Consider the following 11,796-nt stretch of genomic DNA (forward strand, 5'->3'; position numbering starts at 1 on the left):
CCCCGCATGTGGAATCTTCCTGTACCAGGGATCGAGCCCGTGTGCCCTGCATTGGCAGGCAGATTCTTAACCACTGTGCCACTAGGGAAGTCCTCAATTTCTAAATTCTAACTGTGTCAAATTCTTTTGAATTTTAATTGGAAATGTGATGAACTATGAATTAACAGAGAGTTGACTTTTTTTTCATCAGCTTTCCATTCAAGACTATGGATGTTTCTGTATTTTCTCACATCTTTCATATCATTTATGGATCTCATTCATTTCTTCTTAGGGGTAATTAGAATATTTTAAAATTGCTTATTGTGGCTGGAATATTTTCTGCCATCATACCTTCTAAGTGGTTATATAGAAATACAGTAGATAGTAAATAGAAAATACAGTAAATAACAGTAAATAGAAAGATTTGACTTTTTTGTGTATTCATTTTGCACAGAGGCTCTTTTGTGTTATTCTTAAAGTTTTCAGTAGGTTCCAATTTTCTGGCTGTATAATTATATTTTTACAAGTGATAACAATATTGCCTTTTTTTAAAAATTAAATACCATATATATATTTTTAAGTTTATTTATTTACTTATTTTTGGCTGTGTTGGGTCTTCGTTTCTGTGCACGGGTTTTCTCTAGTTGTGGCAAGTGGGGGCCACTCTTCATCGCGGTGCACGGGCCTCTCACTATCGCGGCCTCGGGAGCACAGGCTCCAGACGCGCAGGCTCAGTAATTGTGGCTCACGGGCCTAGTTGCTCCGCGGCATGTGGGATTTTCCCAGACCAGGGCTCGAACCCGTGTCCCCTGCATTGGCAGGCAGATTCTCAACCACTGCGCCACCAGGGAAGCCCAATATTGCCTTTCTATATCTGTATAATCCATATCTATATCTATAAAGGATTTCAATCTAAGATGAATGAAAATATGAAATGGAGAATCTCACATGTGTGCCCTCAGAAGAACAGTACTTAAGAACAGCGAGACTGATTTCCATTAAACGTCTGATTTACAGAAGACTGAGGCTTATCTCCTTACCAAAGAACATTTGCCAAGAATCTCTCCCCATCCTTAAGCCAATGAACTTACTGCTTGGACTCTGGCTGGACTTCCCCACTCTTTACACTCCTTGCCCATAAATAGAGTCCTTCTCAAACCCTCAGTTGACTCAATTGACTGTAGCTTGCTACAACAGGCATTTCCCAAATTGCAATTCTTCTGCTACTCCCAAATAAACTCGTTTCTGGTAATTTGAGATTGCCTCGGTTTACCTCCTTATTTAGGTTGACATTCAATGGTGTCAGAAGTGAGATCCAAAGGAGATGACCCCTGGAGGGACAGTGACTCTCAGAACTGAGCGAGTTACCTGCACTGAGCCCCTTAAGCTCAATGCACCTTAGAGTCACCTTCTTCTTCTGGCTTGGTGAGTCTCCTCTTGGCTTTCAACCTCCCTCCTTTTAGTCAAGCTCTCCAACTTTATTCGGGATTTGGATAAGGACAGATTGTCCTTCTGGTGAGTGCTCTTTTGGTTTCTAAATTAGAATACACTTGGTTTAGATTTAAACTAGTGGATTTTCCTGAGAGCAAACCAAAAACTAAAATTGGTGAACACAGATTGAGCACCTAAATGCTGCCAGAGTGCTCGCCACCTGTATATGAGAGACAACCATCCTCCAAGCACAAGAGTGTAAGGATAAAATGGTCACAGGTGAGCAAGTTTTCCAGTTTTCCTCTTACCACTCACAAGAAAATTCTGTGCAACAAAGGACACCTGGTCATAGGTTGGGCAAATAGGGCAAAGGCCATCTGCCAGAAAAAAGAGGTATCCCATGAAAGGCACACTGTGAAACAAAACACAAGTTCCAACCCTAAGCATATCCCTTCGGCTCTCTAGGACTTTTTTCTTCACTCTCGGGAAAACTCCAAAAATGGGATCCCAGTCATTTAAATGCTTTAAGGGTGGCCCCCTCTTTAGGGACCCCAGCCAGTTTTATGTTTAAAAAATTATGATTTCTCCACATGTGCATGGACCAATCTTACTGAAGACAACCTAGAATTACAATGTGGCCATTATGAGGAATGTTCCAATTAGACAAGATCATTCATTTAAGAGGTGCACTTGAAGACAAGGGTTCCCAAATCAAACAAACAGAATGGGATAGCTATTTTAATTGGCATGCAGAAACCCCCAAGAAGCTTCAAAATTCCAAAAATTTGAAGACTTCGTTGAAAGATTCATTGCAAAAGGCTAATGAAAAATTAAAGATATAAAAGGTACATATAACAGAAGACTATGAGACTGATGTAGCGCCTACTGCTCCCCTCTATCCTCCTTTACTTGGTACTCATTCTATTGATACTAATCCTCTGTCTGAATTGCCTTTCTACTCTGAAGAGACTGCATGACTGCAAACACAAATTCACCAAGTTAGTTATCCTCATATCTACCCTCAAAAGAATGGCCCCCATATTGGTCTGTCCCAGAGTTGACAGGACTCTGAGGGATATTCTGGTAAACTGCTGCTGTTCCCGGTGAATTTGAGGTTCTTTCTTCGTCGCGAGAGAATTCAGACAAGTGATACATAAAAAGTGGATGTTTTTAAGAGAGTAACACACTCCACAGACAGAGTGTGGGCCATCTCAGAAGGTGAGAGAGAGCCTCAAAATATGGCATGGTTACTTTTTATGGGCTGGTAATTTCATAGGCTAATGAGTGGGAGGATTATTCCAATTATTTGGGGGAAGGGGTGGGAATTTCCCGGAACTGGGCCACCACCCACTTTTGGCCTTTTATGGTTAGCCTCAGAACTGTCATGGTGCTGGTGGGTGTGCCATTTAGCATGCTAATATATTATAATGAGCGTATAATGAGGCTCAAGGTCTACTGGAAGTCGAATCTTCCGCCATCTTGGACCTAGTTGGTTCTCACTAGTTTTTGTCATGTACTATGGCTATGTCATTATTTTAAAGGTTGTGCCCTGCCCCCTTCCCTCCTGTTTCACTACCAGTTATTCCCTTAAATAGCCAAGGGGAAACTAAATTTAGAAGTAATGGAAAACCTTGCCAAATTTTGGTAAATACCTGAGCTACACTGTATTTTAAACCCCACTCACTTTGGAGCCTGCAGATTGGATCCTAGAAAAACTGGCAGAAGCCAAGTGAAGGGTGAGAATTCTTACCAGAGTCAGCTCTCCTGAATCTCTGTCTATAGTACCCAGTTGAGGGAAAAAAAAAAAATTTCATATTGTCCCTGCCTTTCCAAACCCAGATCCATTGGTTATTGGTCCTTTCTCTCCTGTGATAGCTTTTACCTTCTTGTTTGTCCCATTTTGTGTCCTTAGAACTTGGCTTGGCAATCATCAGGTTGGGGATCCCAAACTATGGTCAGACAGAAATGTCAGTTGCACCCCATTTATGACTAGATGTGGCTAGACAGAAATGTGGATTCCACTGCATTTGCAGTTAGGGTCTATGGCCAGCCCTCAGGGCAACTGTCTAAGTCTTTCTTTTATTTGGTTATCTTTGGGAATGGCTCTGGATCCTGGGAAGGCAATCCCTTTTGCACTCTCTTTGGGACGCCTGTATGTGTTTATCCCATGTGTGTCTTTCTCTTCCTAAGGAACCCTGTTTATTGTTGCATGTGTATCTTTTTGCATGTGTTCTTACAAACCTGGCATTGTTGTTTTGCCTGTTTGTATTTTTAATTTACATAATGTTATTTGGTACGTCTCATTCTGTTTCTTACTTTTTTTCAGTAAACACTACATCTCTAGGATACTTCCGCATTGCTATGTGTTCATCCAATCAGTTGCCTCTAATATGTAAATAATTCTCCAGGGTGTACATCTACTACGCTTTATCTGTCCTTCTCCCAAGATCTTTCAGCTCCCTGCTAACACAAATAGTGCTGCCGTGGACACCCTTATTCAGGTGCCCTTAAGTAGCTGTGTGAGAATGGCTAGGAGTGGAATTGCTAGTCCCTGGGGAATATGGACTCCAGTTTTCACTAATACTGCCTGACTGTTGTCCAGAATGGCTGCACCAGTCCACATGCTCCCCCACCCCCAGCAGAGCATGGAATTCCTGTATCCCTACAGCCTCACTACCATTCAACACATCATAGTAATACGTGAAACCCAGTTGAAGAAACCTAGCATTGCAGGAAAACTACCCTCACTTCCAATCCCTGAAGCAACTGGTCTCAATTTTTGTTTTCAGTTTTTCCAGTGGTTACTTTCATTTATCTAAATAATATTTTGGATATTTTTAAGATAAATAATTAATTTTTATCACAAAAAAAGAAATACCCTTCCATGCCTAGTTTTAAAAATTCCCATTAGGATTGCATATAGAAATTGTCAAGCAGTTGTTTAAACCTATTGACATGGTTCCTTGATAGTAACAATTCCTTAATCTTAAATCATCTTGGATTTCTTAAATACAGTCTAAGTATGGGATGGCGAAGTCATTTAGTGTACTTTCAAGTTTAATTTACTGCTTGATATTAAGAAATACTGTTATATTTATTGCTCTAAGTGATCCTGCTGCATCCTGGGAATGATTTGGAAAACCCAAAGCATGTGACCCTCAGTATTAATCAGGGTCAGTAAACTATGTTTTGTCACCTGTTTTTGTATGGCCTGAGAGTCTTTGAGAACGGTTGTTACATTTTTCAGATGGTTGAAAAAAACTTTTTTAAGAATAGTATTTCATTGGGTCATTTGTAGAGACGTGGATGGACCTAGAGACTGTCATACAGAGTGAAGTAAGTCAGAAACAGAAAAACAAATATCATATATTAACGCATATATGTGAAATCTAGAAAAATGGTACAGATGAACCAGTTTGCAAGGCAGAAATAGAGACGCAGATGTAGAGAACAAACGTATGGACACCAAGCGGGGAAAGCGGGGGTGGTGGTGGTGGGATGAATTGGGAGATTGGGATTGACATGTATACAGTAATATGCATAAAATAGATAACTAATAAGAACCTGCTACATAAAAATAAATAACTAAATAAAGTAAAATTTAAAAAATAATATTTCATGACGTGAAACTAATATGAAATTCAAATTCAATGCCCATAAATAAAATTTTATTGGAACACAGCTAGGTTTATTTGTTTTCATGTTACCTATGGCAACCTTCTTGCTCCAGCCACAGAGTTGCATAGTGGCAACAGAGATAATATGGCCCACAAAGCCAAAATTATTTACCATCTGTCCCTGTACATAAGACTTTTGCCAGCCCTTGGTATAAATGATTCAATCAACAAAAGTTTATGGCGAACCTACTAGTGAAGGACGTGCTGTTCTGGTCCCCATGGGTGTTTACTGTCCTGCTAGAGAGTCACAACACAGGGTGACAAGTGCTAGGATGGGACAGCAAGGGGAGGTCCACGGGGATAGAGCAGAGGCCTCTGAGCCAAACTGGGGAGTTCAGGGAAAGCTTCTCACAGGCATTTCTGTCCAAGCAGAGACCTACAGAGTGAGAAGGAGCTGGCCATGTGAAGATGGATGAGGGGAGATGGCAGGAAGAATGTTCTGGGTAAGAGAACAGCAAGTCCAATGGCCAGAGGGATCAGACCATGTTGCTGGAGGAACAGGGAGATGTTTGCATTATCATTTGCATGATAGGCTTATTTGTAGTTAAACCAAGTTTAGTTTGCATATGAATAAATAACTGCCTATATAGGGCTCTTAGTGATATAAGCAAGGAAGGAAGAAAGTCTTATCACTGATTGATTGATTCACTCATCCACTCACTCATTCATTCATTCATTCTTTCTTTCTTTCAGTAAGAATTGATTGAGCACCTTTTTAGTGCTGAGCACTGGGCTAAGTCCTGAGGATGCAGAGGAAAACCTGAGGAGGGCTCCGCCCTAAAGGCGCTCACAGTTTATTGAGGACAGCAGACAAAAAAATAATTTCTGCAGGTGCGAGGACTGCCCATACTGCCGTATCATGGAGGGCCCACCGCATTTCCAACCCCCTTCTCTCTGGCCACCTAGTCATTTTCCCAGCCTCCTGTGCAGCTAGGGGTGGGCATATAACCGGTTTTGGCCAATAAAACGTAAGAGAGATCTGCTGAGAAGTGTCTGGGAAAACTCTTCAGATTAAAGGTGAAGCCACGAAGGATACCACCACTTTGCCCCTCTTGCCTGCCTTTGAATAGAATTGTGATGATGGCACAGTGGGTTCTGTGGCAGCCACCTTGTGATCATGAGGTGATGAGCACCAGCATAAAGCTGGTCCCTGTTGGCTTCGTTGAGCTGCTGCACCAAACCTGGAATTACACCTACCTTCAGGGACTCCTGGTTGAATTAGATAATTGTATGTTATTATTGTGTAAGCCAGAAGTTCTCAGATGGAGGTGATGACATCCAGGGGACCTTTGTCAATGTCTGGAGACATTTTTGGTTTTCACTATGGCAAGGGGGTTACTTCTGGCATCTAGTGAGTGAAGGCCAGGGATGGTGCTAAACATCCCACAATGCATAGGACCGTCCACACAACAAATAATTATCCAAAATGTCAATAGAGCCACGATGAGAAACCCTAGTGTAAGCCATCATTGACCAAGTGCTTTCTTTTTTGATACAGGGAGTGGGGGAGCCTGGCCAGAGCCACGGGAGGGGGAGATAGCAGGAGGGGCAATGTCTACCTTAGGGCACAGGAAAGAGGAGTGCAGGGAATTATTCCAGCTGGCTTCACTCACACTGTTAGGCTTGGAGCAAGTTCCATGAGAGAGTTGTGGACCCCAGTCCCTCAGGTGAGACCCCACTGTGGGCTCCTCTAGACCAAACCCTGCCTGTACCCAAGTGCCTACTCTGTGCCCCAGGCTAAGTGCTCACGTGGATCGCTTCCTCGAAATTTCCCAGTGATTCTGAATGGTCAGTATCATTTATTCCTGATGAAATAAAATTTCACATTCTAAGGCAAGTCAAGGAAAATTTAAACATAAATAATTTTCTCTGTCCTTTGGCCGCCTCTCTCCCCTCTGCTGTGCATTGTGTGTCTGCATCATGCATCAACCAAACCTCCCCACTGGCAGAAATACCTGCTCAACCATAAGGAGCGACTTTCTCCTAACACCAACAAGACAACTCCTTAAACTATAACATTCCTTCTTAATCTTGTAAGGGGCCACCATGACCCATGACCCACTACTCACTTTGTGTCACCTGTCAATAATACGTCACTTAATGTACAGCCCTCTGTCTCAAAACCTTATATAACTGTGCTTTGACCTCTAATGGGCAGAACAGTCCCCAGGGCTTTCTGAGTGGCTGTTCCTGGGTTATAATCCTCAATTTGGCTCGAATAAAAATTTCCATTTCTTCCTTAGACTGGTTAATTTTTTCGTTGACATTCCCATTGTACAGCTGTGAAAACTGAGGTGCAGAACAATGGGGTCCCATGGTTAATGACATGTTTTGGAGATTGACTAACAGGTTTTTTTAATCGGCCATTTAGCAGTGTCCCTTAAGCATCTTAGTTTATCATTTTGTTTTGTTTTGTTTGTTTGTTTCCCAAGTCAAAAGAGCTTTTATTCATTTTTAAAATATCACAAATGAGTCTGGCCTCTTGCGGTTTCTGTAGCTGGATCACTCAGATCTTATTCTTCAGCCTGCTGAACTGTTTCTTTTTCAGAAACATAGATACCATCCAAAAATTTTCTGATATCCTTGTTTTCAACTGTTGTGGCTTGCTGAATCAAAGCAGCCAAGTTTGACACAAGTTCAGTGCTGTTTCCTTCAAGAATCAACTCATCTTTCTGGGCTTGAGATACTGAACAGGCAACGCCTGGCCTCATCCAAACCCTGCGGATATATTTTTCACCCAAAAAATTTCGGATTTCAACAAGAGAAGCATTCTCCTGAATAACAACGTTGATGGGGAAGTAAGCATGCACAGACCTCATCTTGCAACGGAAGCCCAGTGTAACACCCTTGATCATGCTCTGTACATGGCTACAGATAGTGCAAACAGTCACCAGTTCCTTTCTAATCCCCCACCATTTGTCAACCCGGAGCCTCTTTTTCTTTCCAAGGAGACTGAGTTCTACATTGATGTGATTGAAGTCCCTCTGCAGGGTACCTCTGGGGCCCTTCACAATAACTATGCATCCCTTCAGAGTAATGTTGACATTTTCTGGAATGTCGACAGTCTGATTGCTGAGAATGGTCTTCATTCTCACAGTAGATACAGCAAAAAGCTATTTTATCATTTTGATCATCACTTTCCAGATCTGTAAAACAACACTATCTACTTTATAAACACTATTATGGGGTAAAAATAAATAATGCATGTAAAGGGCCTGACATATGATAAACATTTTACAAATGGCTGTTGTTGTTCCTACTATTTCTTAGTATGCCCACTGGGGCTAAGGAGCTGGGGCTGCAGCGCAAATGTCAAAGCCAGGCCATCGTCACGGTCGCCTGAGTCACCCACTTGCAGTGGGGACCCAGAAACAACTGAGGGAGGGGAGATTCTGGGAGACACTGGGGAGACAAAAAGTCATTGGGATAGGGGAGTGTGAATGGAGACTGAGGTTCATTGAGTACTTTAGGCACAAGACCTAAATACAGTTATTTTGCACAGGAACCAAAAGACTTTTTTTTGGCCACGCCACACGGCTTATGGGATCTTAGTTCCCTGACCAGGGATTGAACCCTGGGGCCCTTGGCAGTGAAAGCACTGAGTCCTAACCACTGGACTGCCGGGGAATACCCCCCAAAAGACTATTCTGAGACTACCTTCTGGCCGGGGGACTTTGGTCCTTGATCCTTACCTGGCTTGGGAAAGAGTGAGGTCACAATCTTTCAGGTATGTCTCACCGAGGAGAAGGAAGAAGACATCCCTCCAGGAAACTTGGGGGGTTGGAGTCCAAACACAGATGGGGGGTGGACCTTGCATTGGTTGATTCCCGGTAGAGGGTGTGGCCCTGGGAAGGAGGGTGTGTTCACACTCTTGCTCTTTGCTCCTGGGAGTCACCAAAGGCACGTGTGCTCCATTTCCATAACGCAAATTCTCTTGCCATGTTGCGGGCAGATTTCTGGGAATTGAGGCTCCAAACATAGACAGGTGTGTCTCTTGTGAAAATTCTTCTTCTCTTAAATATGTCACTTAGAGCTACTCTACCGATGGCTCCTGAGACTGGAGCCCTCTCTTCTACCCACTCCTCTGCATTTTCACTCAAGAGCAAGTTTATCTTCTGTGTCCCCGTGTTGCACACCCAGGCCACACAAGAAGGTAAATAGTCTTTCTAAACAAACAAATATACAGACTCTCAGAAGGAAATAATATCCATTTTGTGACTATACCACCATTTATTTATTTGCTCACCTTATTGTTCTGGGGCATTTGAGTAGTTTCAAGTTTTTGAGTTTTTGGCTATTACAAATAGTGCTGATGTAAGCAGTCTTATAAATGTTGTTTTGGGGGAGCACATGCCTGCATTTCTGTTATGCACGTATCTAAGTGTAGAGGTGCTGGGTCAGCTTTACTAGATGTTACTACTCAGTTTTCCAAAGTAGCTGTACCATGGTCCACTCCCACCACCAGCAGTACATGAGAGATCAGGTGGCCCCACATCCACTCTGACATTTGGTATCACCAGTCTGAGAATTTACAGCTACAGCTGCACACAGGAGCATGGCTGCATCTCACAAACATGAAAGAGAGTGAAAAAGGCCAGACATAAAAGTAAACATGCCACCTAATTCCCACTTACATAAAGCCCCCAAACAGGCAAAAATAATCTAAGGTGTTAGAAGTCAGGATAGTGGGACCTATAAGAAGCAGGAGGGGGGCTTCTAGGGTGCTGGTGATGTTCTGCTTCTTAATCTGGGTGCTGGTTACACTTTACTCCCTTTGTGAAAATTCATCAAGCCATGTAGTCAGGATTCATTCACTTTTCTGTTTGTTATACTTAAATAAAAATTTCAAAAAAATATTCTCTCAATCTCCCTCTCTCCCTTCCTCTGTCATCTTTCCTCATGGTACTTGGCTGGCAACTGTCCCCATCAGAGTCCCCTTCATGGCCCTGCAACCTGTACAGTTGCACAGGTTCTGCACTGAGAAGGACCTGTGATTGGTTTCATGCTCTGCCATCTTTGTCTTGAAATTCTTAATACTTTTTGAACAAGGGGCCTTTTGCTTGCTTGCTGAGCCTCACACATCACGTAGCCGCCCTGGCCATGGGCAGCTGCCAGTGTCTCTGCACAGATCCCCACCTAAGGCTTGGTCTCTGATGGGCACTGAGGACAGGGCCAGGTTGCCGCTCTGCCTGATCAGGGAAGGTGCCAAATGCCCATTCTGGCCCCAGGATGGTTCTCCCTCCTGCGAGAACCTGGGATTGTATTTACCTGCGGATGGAATTACTGGGTCATAAGGTAGGTTCATGCATAATGCCCCTCATGGTTCTCTGCCCCTGTGCTTCCATCTGCCTTAAGAAAAAGATTGTAAAATATACATAACATAAAATTGACCATCTTAACCATTTTCAAGTCTGTAGCCCAGTGGCATTAAGTACATTCACATTGTTGTACAACCATCTCCACCATCTGCCTCTTGAACTTTTTCATCTTCTCAAACTGATACTTTGTACCCATGAAACAATAACTCCCCTTCCCTTCCACCTGCTTTTACGATTTTTTTCCTGTTTGTCTCTCTTCCCAGTTACACTGTGAACTCCGTGAGGGCCGAGTGGGGCTTACTCCCCTTCAAATAAGGAGGAGTATATATGATGTACACAGGGCCTGGAGGACACGGGGAAGAAAATAGTTTTGTTAAATAAATTAAAAATATGGAATATAATTTAACCCTTGTTTGAAATCTGGGCTGATTCTTGGGCTAATAAATTCTCTAAATTCAGTGTTGAGCCAGTACCCAGCACAAAGCTGGATCCAAAACCTCTTTGCTGACAGAATGAATAAGGCATTAACTCTGCTACCAATAATAAAATATTGACTCTTTATTAAGCACTTACTAGGGGCTCAATATACAGAAAGGACTTAGTATTTGACACTCAGTATATTTTCTTCTTTTCTTTACGAGCATTATCACATTTGAGCCTACGGTCACCTTCTAAGGTGGCCACTCAGTTTTCGAGTGAGAAACAAATTCAGAGACATTGTGTCCCCTGCCAGAGGTCACGCAGCTGGCAGATGGCTCCAGTCTGGGCGACTCCAAAGCTCAGTGCTTTCAGTGTTTACTTTACAATGCCTCCCTGGCTCAATTAACCAAAGCAGAATTTCTGACATTTTTTTTACTTTTGTTTGAATAAAAGTAGTTTTTCTTTTCTGATTACAAACATGGATAAATTCTGTTTTAAAAAAAATTCAGGGGCTTCCCTGGTGGCGCAGTGGTTAAGAATCTGCCTGCCAATGCAGGGGACACGGGTTTGAGCCCTGGTCAGGGAAGATCCCACATGCCGCAGAGCAATGAAGTCCGTGCACCACAACTACTGAGCCTGCGCTCTAGAGCCCGCGAGCCACAACTACTGAGCCTGTGTGCCACAACTACTGAAGCCCGCCTGCCTAGAGCCCATGCTTCATAACAAGTGAAGCCACCGCAATGAGAAGCCTGCACACTGCAACGAAGAGTAGCCCCAGCTCGCCGCAACTAGAGAAAGCCTGCGCACAGCAACAAAGACCCAACGCAGACAAAAATAAATAAATAAATAAAATTAAAAAAAAAAATTCAGGCACTACATAAAGTGAAAATGTGAACTTTTAAGACTTCTTAGAATGTTCTGTGAAGAATCGTGGTGACCCTACCAGGGATAGCAGAATTTGGAAAATATGC

The 11,796-nt window shown here is 42.8% G+C and overlaps 1 pseudogene across 1 annotated transcript; it reads right to left on the reverse strand.

Annotated features, from left to right (window-relative positions):
* Positions 1-552: 552 nt before the first annotated feature.
* LOC309637680 (large ribosomal subunit protein uL6 pseudogene) lies at positions 553-8,272 on the reverse strand (annotated as a pseudogene). The gene has a single exon. The product of its transcript is annotated as a large ribosomal subunit protein uL6 pseudogene (transcript).
* Positions 8,273-11,796: the final 3,524 nt, after the last annotated feature.

This window comes from Balaenoptera physalus, assembly GCF_965194825.1.
Source record: "Balaenoptera physalus genome assembly, chromosome: 11".
NCBI lineage: Eukaryota > Metazoa > Chordata > Mammalia > Artiodactyla > Balaenopteridae > Balaenoptera > Balaenoptera physalus.